Here is a 10,989-nt window from a genome sequence, read left to right as displayed (position 1 = left end):
GGGGTGGCAGCTCCGTGTCAGCGCGGGCGGAGCGTGAAATGGGGGAGGGGTGCTTGGGGCCGAGGTGGGCTGGGCGGCCGGTCGGCAGAGAGGGGAAGCCGGGTGTCCCAAGGGAGGAGGGTTGCTTTTGTTTGTGGGGGCAAGAGGGAAAGTCTGGAAGGTTCGGGTGTTGGAAGATGTCTACTCCGGATGAGTAGTGGGAAGAGCTGACTCAGGACGAGGAAAGAGAGCCAGGAGCCTCAGGTTGGGCGAGTCTTGTCGCTGGGGTCCTCGCGGGAATAATAGGAGGAAGCCACTTGAGATCGGGACTCTTGGGGGCTTCTCGTTTTTGAATAATTATTCCATTAGTAAGGTTGCAGGTGGCATTTATAGGACTGCCAGTTTAACCTGACATTTGAAAAGGCTGGGACAATTTTTTTTTTTTTTTTTTTTTGGACAATAAAGGCCTACTTATCTCTTTCGACTGAAGAGAGATAGACTGAAGGGAGGCAAAATTCAAGTGAACACTTTATTTCATGTAATACATAATAATACACTCGAGGCATTTACGTGTATTATAAAATAAAAAAACGTTTATAAAATAAAACGAACACTTCGTTTCATGTATATAATGCACCTTAAGTGTATTATATGCATTTACGTGTATTATAAAATCACCTAACTGCAAGCTAGAGAATCCTTAATATGTAATAGTGAGAATACTAATGTCTTTCCTCGAGCGTTTACAGTATTTAAACCTTAAAATTTAATTTCGTGAAGTCCGTTGTAAGAAGCTGTGATAAAAGTTTGAGATAATAGAATAGGAAAACTCTAATTAGGCTACAAAACAATGACACGTATAAAGCATCTCCTTGTGTGAAAGAAATGAAAACGGATAAGAAAAAGGAAAGAAAGACCCCTTTTTTGTGTGTGTGCTTGTGTTTCACATTGAGTAACAAAAGTGTAATAATTGAGAAGACTGTAATCCACAATAGGGAACTTCTCCATAAGTGAAAATGGTATCCTTTTTCTGCGTAAGATTCAGCAGTTTTTGTGGCTTACAATTTGAATGCCACAGTTTTAATAACAAATGGAAATTTACATTTGTTATTGTTACTATATTTTGCATATCAGTCAGCTTTTGGATAGATAATGCTTTTTTTGAGAGGAGTAATATATGTTATTGTTATAATAAGTTGTAATAAGACAGTAATTTGTGAATGAAGGATTGTAATTACAAGAAAGACTTCAGAGATATTGTATTTTCTCACTTAAGTGTTGGGAGATATGCTACATTAATTTCTGTAATTCCAAAATTGTGCCATCTGTTTATTGACACAAGAACGGGGAGACATTTTTCCTGCTAGGAACTTTTACTGTGTCCCTAGGTACTAAGTAGTGCTGTGGTTCCTTGTTTTATTTTTCACATCTTAAAAAGGGAGAAAACGATGAAGTTGTATGAGATCTTTAATTAAGGTATTTGCCGGCAAGCCAGCTCTTAACTGAAAACTGTTATATATGTTGTCATACGGTTCATAAGACATTATCCTTTGAGTTAATCCTGCTTGACAGTTCCAGTTGTACCTTGGACCATCTTATGTATATTTTTATTTAAATGTTTGACCACATGATTTCAGTAACTTATTTGGAAATATGTTTGATTTTTTTTTCCCCTCTCCCTAGCGGGGAAGGGGAGGAGGTGGGGAAATATATATTTTGCTTTCTGGGATCCTGCCATTAGGTTAAGTAGTATATGTATACGTTTTATATATATATATATATATACACACACACACATATATATAAGTATATATAACATATATATATATAACGTAATTTAGTGACTCTAGTTACATGGTAGCCAGTAAGATTCTGTGATAATAGAGACAGTAGCCCTTAGACTACCCTTAGGCCAGAGGGTTTTTAAGACAAATTTAAACGTATTTATAGATCTTAAAACTGACGTGACTTTTTTTCTTGACTATATGTAGCTTGTTGCTTCATCATAATTAAAAGTATAATAGTTACAATTAAGTTTCAATAGTTATAATTAAGAAGTGCATTTATCTTTTCTGGTACTGCTATGAATCCAGCCCTACAGTGGACTCTACTCTTGAGTAAGTTTTCATCCCCAAGTGAAAAGTTGATCTCTTGGCCTTGGAGGGAGGAGGAAAAAAAATCCTGTCACTGCTCAGTTTCCTGTAGCTACTGCCATAGCATCTAGGTTGTAGTACAAGTCACGGGAAGTATCTTTTTCTCCTGCTTCCCTTTCTTAGTCCCAGCTGGAGAACTGTGGAAAACGGAAGGCAGGATGTAGTCAAGGATGTTTGGTTTTTATGCATCCTGATTTTCATGCACTGTTAAATAGAATTATGCTTTCACTTTTCATGTTAGGAGAAGTTAAATGAAAACAAAATTAAGCTTTTGAATCCATGAAATTTCATTATGTTAACTCTGCTTCTTTTAAAATCTTATTGGTCCCATGACTCTCAATGAAAACAACTTCATATAACAAAATCAAACTGTAATATATTTCCTCAGTTGACCGAAATGATTTAGTAATAGATGATTTGGCTATTGTAATAGTGTATATCCTGGAAGTTTCTCAGAATACCTTCTTAGTTTCAACTTTTGTTGACAGATCTTTCTGAAAAGATCCATGTACAGTGTTTTTAAATCTCCTCAGGATAGACATTCTGAGTAAGGATTCTTATGTGGTGTAGATAAATTGTATCTTCTACATATACAAAGTGGCTGGGCTCAGAAATTCCTTTTTAAATTTTCTTTTCTTTGTTTTTGAGACAGGGTCTTGCTCTATCGCACAGGCTGGAGTGCAGTTGGGTAATCACTGCTCGCTGCAGCCTCTACCCTCCTGGCACAATCCATCTGCCCACCTTAGCCTCCAGAGTACCTGGGACTAGAGGTGCCTGCCTCCATGCCCAGCTGATTTTTAAAAATTTTTTGCAGAAACAAGGTTTTACCATGTTGCCCAGGCTGGTCTTGATCTCCTGGGCTTAAACAATCTGCCCACCTTGGCCCCACAAGGTGCTGGGATTACAGGTGTGAGCCACCGTGCCCCGCCAGTTCTTTTTATGTTGTTGCAAATGTTCCTCTCTCCTTTTATTGTGCTACTGAGGACATTCTTTCCTCATTTGCTTAATTTTTTCCCCCATAATTCTTCAAGAATCTTCGCTTTTCTCTGTTTGGGCTACCATTATGGGAGAGTTCTTGGTTAGTAACTAGGGTTAATTATTCATTCATTCTACAAATATTTGTTGAGTACTTATTAAGTTCAAGATAAAGTTCTGAAATTAACGAGGCTGCATGTCTCAAAGGGCATGCCGTAGAAATATTAATCCTATGAGATGTGTCGCAAAAAAAAAAAAAAAAAAAAGGGTTCAGTGACCAAGTAAGTTATGGAAATTAGCATAGTCTGTTTCGTTGGAGATTTGCAGTATGCCTTAATATGTTAAAGATGATGAGAAGTCCATTTCCCCAACTTTTTTCACCATGAGACTGTTTTCTTTCTTTTTTAAAGAGACTTATTTTCTACTGCTTGTTAACTTAATTTTGTGAATTACAAGGTACATATTTTGGAAAATAGAATTAAGTATAGAACCTGTCCTTATCAAATAGAGGGAGAGAAGGTGGATATATGATTCTATACTCTTAAAAATAAGGTTATAAATGGTTTCAAAGAGGTCTAGATGTGCCATAGGTGTTGAGAGGATGGGAAGGTTACCTCTAGAAGAAAGAAAGGATTAGAAGGTGGCATTTGAATTACCTACAGAGGATAAATTAGATTTGAGTTTGTGGAACTGGATGGAGGGACTTTTCAGTAAAGCAGACAATAAAAGCTAAGACATAAAGGGAGGGTTGTAGGCCCTGGAGATAAGGGGAACGTTCATTTTGGCTGGAGTATATATAGCACACATAAAGAGGAGGAGTGGCATGTAAGGTAAATTGGGGTTTAATTTTGGAGGTCCTAAATGCCAGGATTAAAAATTCATTTTTTTTTCTTTCTGTAAATATAGGTTCCTTGATAATAGTGCTTGAGGTCAGGTAATTTGGCTATGATAGCAATGGCTGTTTGACTTCCAAATTAGAGTATGAATATTGAAGAACACCTTTTCCCACATTTATTTGTCTCTTAATTTTTCAAACTAAATTACAAAAGCTAGTTAGAGTTGTTGAAAATGATGTCTCTTGTTCAATTAGCTAGCCAGGTATATACTAACGAACATGAGATACACAAGTAAGGAGCACCCCGTTACTGTCAAGGTGCTGAAATGCTATTTATTTTAACCATATTAGTTGTTAAGTGTTTATAGACCTTGGCTACCAATTGTAGTATCATGGATATGATAGAATGTATTCATTCTGCAAACATTGAATGAATCTGTAGGCCAGACATTCCAGGTACTAGAGTTAAAAGATGTTGAGTTAAGCATCTGGTTGAGGAAGACAGACATGTTAATACATTAATACAGCGCAGTGGGAGTATAGAATCTTTTCCAGGGATTATTAGGAAAGGTTTCATTTAGTAATGGCATATAGAAATTGGATGTTGATGGATGAGTAGAGATTTTTCAAACAGGAGAAGGGCATTCCAAGGCAGAGACACAAGATGGCTCCAGTTTGTTGTAAGGTGAGGCAGTTGAGAAGAGTTAGGATGTGTATGTGCATATTTTAAGAATAGGGAGTGGTGGCAAGGCATTGAGACCATAGGAGTTCGAGGGCAGTTTTTTTGTTTTTTTGCTTTTTTTTTTTTTTTTTTAGGCTGGAGTACATTGGCGTGATCTCAGCTCACTGTAACCTCTGCCTCTGGTTTCAAGCGATTCTCCTGCCTCAGCCTCCTGGGTAGCTGGGATTATAGGTGTCTGCCACCATGCCCGGCTAATTTTTTTATTTTTAGTAGAGATGGGCTTTCGCTGTGTTGGCCAGGCTGGTCTCGAACTCCTGACCTCATGATCGACCTGCCTCGGCCTCCCAAAGTGCTGGGATTACAAGCGTGAGCCACCGTGCCTGGCCAGTTTTTTTGTTTTTTGAGACAGGGTTTTGCTCTGTCACCCAGGCTGGAGTGCAGTAGTGTAATCACAGCTCACTGCAGCGTCGACCTCCTAGGCAAAAGCGATCCTCCCACCTCAGCCTCCTGAGTAGCTGGGACTACAGGCATGTGCCACCATGCTTGGCTAATTTTTTATTTTTTGTAGGGACGGGGTCTCATTGTATTGCCCAGGCTAGTCTCGAACTCCAGGACACAAGTGGTCCTCCCACCTAGGGCCTCCCAAGGTGCTGGGATTATAGGCATGAGCCACTGGGCCCAGCCTGGGGGAAGTTCTAAGAAGGCTTTTTATAGCTCATGCAAGAGGGCTGACCTTACTTTTTTTGGGTAAGGGTCAGGGAGACAGACAATTTTAACGTTAGTGTGAAGAATCGCCTTCTATGGGGGAAGAAATTGTTAGCTGGGAAAATAGGGATCGTGGGCAACCTGACATAGTTCTTGTCATTTGGTAAGTGTTCCAGAATTATCTGTTGACTGATTAATCTGGTCAGATGAAAGTCTAACCTAATTCAATGGCAACAGAGAAGAAATTTGAAAAGAATTTTGGAGGAAGAATTAAAAGAATTTGATTACTGAGGAGTTAAAATTCCAAATTTGTAAACTTTGAAAAGTAGGTGGTTGGTGATTCATTAACTGTGACAGAGAAAATTAGAAGGACCCTTGCAGGGGGAAGAAATAATATATTCATTAAGTATATATATATGTGTGTATATATATTACGTATATACATATATACTTAATGTATATATACTTATGTATATATGTATATATACTTAATATATATACATATATGTATATATACTTAATATATATGTATATATATACGTATATATATATACACACACACACACACACACGTATTTACACTTTGAGTTTTTAGCAAGACATCCTGGTAAAGAAGTCCACAAGGCAAATGGAAATATGAATTAGTAACTCAGAAAGAGATCACAGTTAGACATAGCAGTTTAGGAAGTATCACTTTATGTGGGTGGTAATTTAGCCAGGAGGTGGAAGACATCTCTCAGCTCTGCCTCTTACTAGTTGTGTGATCTTGGCAAGTTACCCAACCTCTTTGTACCTCAGTTTTCTCATCTGTAAAATGGGGGAAATAATGGTATCTACTTCAGAAGGTTTTTTTGATGACTAAATTGAGTTGAGAAATTTAAATTGCTTAGAAGCATACTATTAAGAGAGTAGTATCCATTTTAAAAAATTAGGTGTCGGCCACTTTCAATTTAAGTGGATTGAGATGAGAACTAGATTAGAGATCTATCAGGGAGGGAACACTTCAGCCTTCTCAGTCTCAGTTGACTCAGAGTAAATGATCCAAGAAGTAGGAGATTATAGTAGGAGAGGATTACAAAAAGGGGCTGTGGAAGGTTGTATTTTTCAGGATGGTCACAAGATCTGCCATCCTACATTGTGATGTTTATGCCCCTCCCATAGGAAGTAGGGTCTATGTTCACTTCTTGAATCTGTACAGGCCTATGACTATAGAAGTGATGCTATGTAGTGATTTGCAAGGTTAGGTAACCTCTTGGACTCTAGCAGCCATGCCAAGAGAAAGCCCATGCAGCCCTTTGAAAGAACCAAGGCCCTTTGCCCTTTGGCTCTGGCTGAACTCCCAGCTAACAGTAAACACCAACTTGCCATCTTGGAAGACTATCTTCTAGCCAAGTTGAGCAGCCCCAGCTTATTTCATGTGGAGCAGAGACCAGGTTTCCCTGCTGAGCCCTCCTCCAATCAGATTTGTGAACAGTATGATTATTGTTATTTTAGGCCACTAACTATTTGAGTGGTTGTTAGGCAGCAATAGATCACTGTAACAGAGGCCGATCAATTTCTTACCTGCACCAAGATCTAATAGCCTTCTGCTGGTCTTAGTGGAGACAGTGGTAGAGGTAGAGGTTGATGCTTAAGAGTAATAGAGTTCCATTTAAGTATTTTATGCTTTGGAGTTCTCCAGTCCAAGCAACTTGGAAGTGAACTTTTGGAATAAGCAAGTCATTAAATTGAGGACAGTATTATAGACTGCACATGTGTGTAATTAATCTAAAATACTGAGTCCCTGGTGTTCCCAGGAAATGAGATAGTTGAGGTGTGTGTGTGCCCACATGTGTGAGAGAGATTTGAAAGAGTGATTGATTGCCTTGTTCTCTTAAAAGTGGATTGCAATTTCATGTAACACCGTGCAAATAAACATAACCTACAAATTAAAAGTTCTAGTTGAGTGATAAATAATTTAAAAGTTTGATTGTCAATAGTTTATGTATGTATATATTTTTAAAACTTAGCAAACTTTTCTGATGTTACTTCCTTGAAGCCGAAATTTGAAAATGAGAAAATATAGTTATTTACATATCTTTGCTTATTCAAGATATAATAAACGAAAGAAGCAAATGATTCCTTCACTTGTTTAATTTCATTTCCAAGGTGTCTATTAAATGCCTGTAAGAATATTTAACGTGTATATTTGGCAATACACTTAATTTGATTTGAAATGCTAATGGCAGATTTTATTAAATATTTAAAGTAATTTCACAGTCTGTAAATGTTAAAGGCACTATAATAGAGTGGGAAAAATATCTGGGTTAGAATACTGGTTTAGTACCTTGATAAGACTTAAATTTCATTTCCTCAGTTTCTTTATTTATAAAAATGAGATGAAAGAGCTGGGCTGTGATGATATTTAAAGAACATTCTTGCATTACGAATTTTAAATCTAATTATATGATTCTGCTGAGACTAGTGTAACAGGAATTGTGACATTTGTTACCTCTCCCTTTTGGACGTAGACATAATATATATAACTTTACTGTTCGAAATGAGATATATTCTATCCTGGAAAAATATTTTGCTTAAGAGAATCTAAAATATTTTGTAAGATTCTAAACTACCATCGTTTAAATAGTCTTCAAAACAATTTTGATAACATGATTAATTGGCTAATTTCATAGTTTAAAGGGCTTCAAGATTGAATGTTAACATTGACTAATTTTAAAAAGTAAAATTATTTATTTTGTAGTGTTTGTGCAAGTAGTTTTCAAAATACTTTTTCAAAGTTTGCTTTAGTTATATTAGTGTCTTAATGAGCTTTATTTTTCTACCTTTTCATACTACCTTTGAAATCCATTTTGCTAGCCTGAGACAAAATATTTTGTCGTGCTTTTTTAAAAACTCGGTATTCAATAAATATAACTTATTTATTAATATACAGAAAACACGTAAAGAATCTCACTGAAAAATCAAAGAAAATGGGGTTAGAAAGTAGAGGCCGAATATTATAAAATTCTTTTGGTTCTTTGTAGTGCCAGAATTGTATTAGGCTCATATTTGGTTTCTGTTAGAATCTTCGATTGATAGTACCATGTAATGCCTGTTCTTTATTTCTGGGTTGTGGGGTGGTGGTCCTGCCTTTTTGGTTTTGGATGTATGGATCAAGAGCATGACTTTCAAGACCCTCTGCAGGGGTTTCAGCCATGGCCCCAACTAGCTAGTGTTTTGGTATGCTCAGCATTGTTCTGTTGACTACAGCTGGAAAGCAAGAGAAATGTATGACACAGCGTCCCCTTGCTTTCAATTTAAGTATGGAGAAAAGAGTGAAACTTATGAAAATGATTCTAAATCAATAAATGACAAAATGACAATTAGTAATGTTCTGTGTTGGGATTTGAATTTTTAAGCTTCATAGGGGTTTAAGAGTGGAGAAATTAATGGAGACCATGTAAGGAAGGAACCCTTCAAAGAATAAACGGGAATAGAGCTAGGCTTCGAGTAATGGTATAGCAGTGTTTGAATTGTTGGAGGAGAAAGGGCATACTTGGTGGGGTGAGTTACCTGGCCACAGGTTAGGAAGCAGGAGTAGCATGGGCTTGAAAAGAAGACTGGAATAGTCTGACGGAAGTGTGGCTGTTTGTTTTGAGGTACAGAGAAATTTGGGTAGGTGGTACAAGATAAGAACCCTAAAGGGTAGATATAAGAGTGTGAACTTGGCTGCATGTGGTGACTCACACCTGTAATCCGAGCAGTTCCAGAGACTGAGGCGGGCAGATCACTTGAGGCCAGCAGTTAGAGACCAGCCTGGCCAACATGGCAAAACCCCATCTCTACTAAAAATATAAAAATTAGCCGGATGTGATGGCGCACACTTGTAATACCAGCTACTCAGGAGGCTGAGACATGAGACTTGCTTGAACCCAGGAGGCGGAGCCGAGATTGTACCACTGCATTGCAGACTGGGTGACAGAGTGAGACTGTATCTCAAAAAAAAAAAAAAAAGAAAAGCGTGTGTGAATTTGATAGTGTAGTAGGAATTATATAGGGAAGTTTCTCACTAAAAGGAGGTAGTGTTTTAATGATTTGTTAGACAGTGGTATCCATAATAAATTTAAGGAAAATACATGATAGGCAGTACTTTTGAACCGATGGGTTAGTTGGTTTAACAAGATACAGAAATATCTCTCTGAAACGATCTGAGACTTACTTTATTTTTTTTACCTAGGCTGGGGGAAATATCCTAGTTTCTTTGAGTTTTTGGGTGGTTCCAACACATTGTATTGGATCTGCTTTTGGGAATGGAGATACAAGAAAATATAAAAATTGAATTTGTGTCAAGGAAGCAACATTATTTAATTAGGGATTTATGTTCCTGTCCAAGGGATTGACATCCAAGAGATTTTTCAGTAGCAATGACCACAAATACCATTAAGTTCTGGGATACATGTTCATAACGTACAGGTTTGTTACGTAGGTATACACATGCCACGGTGGTTTGCTGCACCCATCAACCCCTCATTTACATTAGGTATTTCTCCTAATGCTGTCCCTCCCCTAGTCCATTACCCTCTGACAGGCCCTGGTGTGTGATGTTCCCCTCCCTGTGTCCATGTATTCTCATTTTTCAGCTTCCACTTATGAGTGAGAACATGCAGTGTTTGGTTTTCTGTTCCTGTGTGAGTTTGCTGAGAATGATGGTTTCCAGTTTCATCCATGTCTCTGCAGTGGATATGAACTCATCCTTTTTTATGGCTGCATAGCATTCCATGGTATATATGTGCCACATTTTCTTTATCCAGTCTGTCATTGATGGGCATTTGGGTTGGTTCCAAATCTTTGCTATTATGAATAGTGCTGCAGTAAACGTACGTGTGCATGTGTCTTTATAGTAGAATGATTTGTAATCTTTTGGGTATATACCCAGTAATGGGATTGCTGGGTCAAATGGTATTTCTGATTCTAGATCCTTGAGGAATCGCCACACTGTCTCCCACAATGACAAACATCATATTTTAATGTTACAATTGGTAACATTTGTAAAGCATATAAAATCAGTTTAATGGAGCAATATAACAACCAATTATGTAAAGCTAAATTTCATATGATAGTATCTTAGTGCATAGTTCTAGATTTTTGTTTTGGCTTGGTAATTTTTGCTTTTGATTACTATAGCAAAACAGTGAAGCTAAACCTTTATCAGCCTTATAAAATTCTGAAGGATTTAAAAATTTTTTTACAGGTATTTGTATTACAGGGAATTGTTTGAGAAGTCTTTTGGGAGGACTTGGTCATTTGGAGGTCTTAGGATTTGTTAATTTGGCTTTTTGTCACTGTAAGCGCCTTTGCAGCAAGATAAAGTATTAGAAAGCAAGGCATTAGGATTTATTTGCTTATATAAGCAGAATTTTTAAATTTTTATTTATTTATTTATTTTTTATTTTTTGCTTTTTTGGAACTTCCATCCCTTGGGGATCAATTGCTGACTTCTCGTAAACCCTTGTGATAATTTGTCTCTGAGGATAAAATGTGTACTTTGCTTCCAGGACACTGACCTCTTATTTTCTTCCACCTACACTGGTGCCTCTTGCTTTCTTTTGTTGGATTGTTTTCCTCCTCTTATCTCCAAATCTTGGCATGCCTTTCTTCCTCCTAGATCTCAACCAGTCCTT

At 37.4% G+C, this 10,989-nt stretch overlaps 1 protein-coding gene across 7 annotated transcripts in view; it reads left to right on the top strand.

Moving 5' to 3' along the window:
• EXOC5 (exocyst complex component 5) overlaps positions 1-10,989 on the top strand; it is a 62,163-nt gene that overhangs the window by 425 nt on the left and 50,749 nt on the right. The window contains exon 1 of one of the 7 annotated variants that reach the window (XM_016926131.4): positions 42-243. The exons of the other annotated variants lie outside the window; for them this stretch is intronic. The gene's annotated coding sequence lies outside the window, so the exon portion shown is untranslated. Of the gene's footprint in view, positions 1-41; positions 244-10,989 lie in introns of those variants that run through there. 7 annotated transcript variants of the gene reach the window in all.

This window comes from Pan troglodytes, chromosome 15 (assembly GCF_028858775.2).
Source record: "Pan troglodytes isolate AG18354 chromosome 15, NHGRI_mPanTro3-v2.0_pri, whole genome shotgun sequence".
Lineage (NCBI taxonomy): Eukaryota > Metazoa > Chordata > Mammalia > Primates > Hominidae > Pan > Pan troglodytes.
This window is presented reverse-complemented; position numbering and strand designations above follow the sequence as displayed.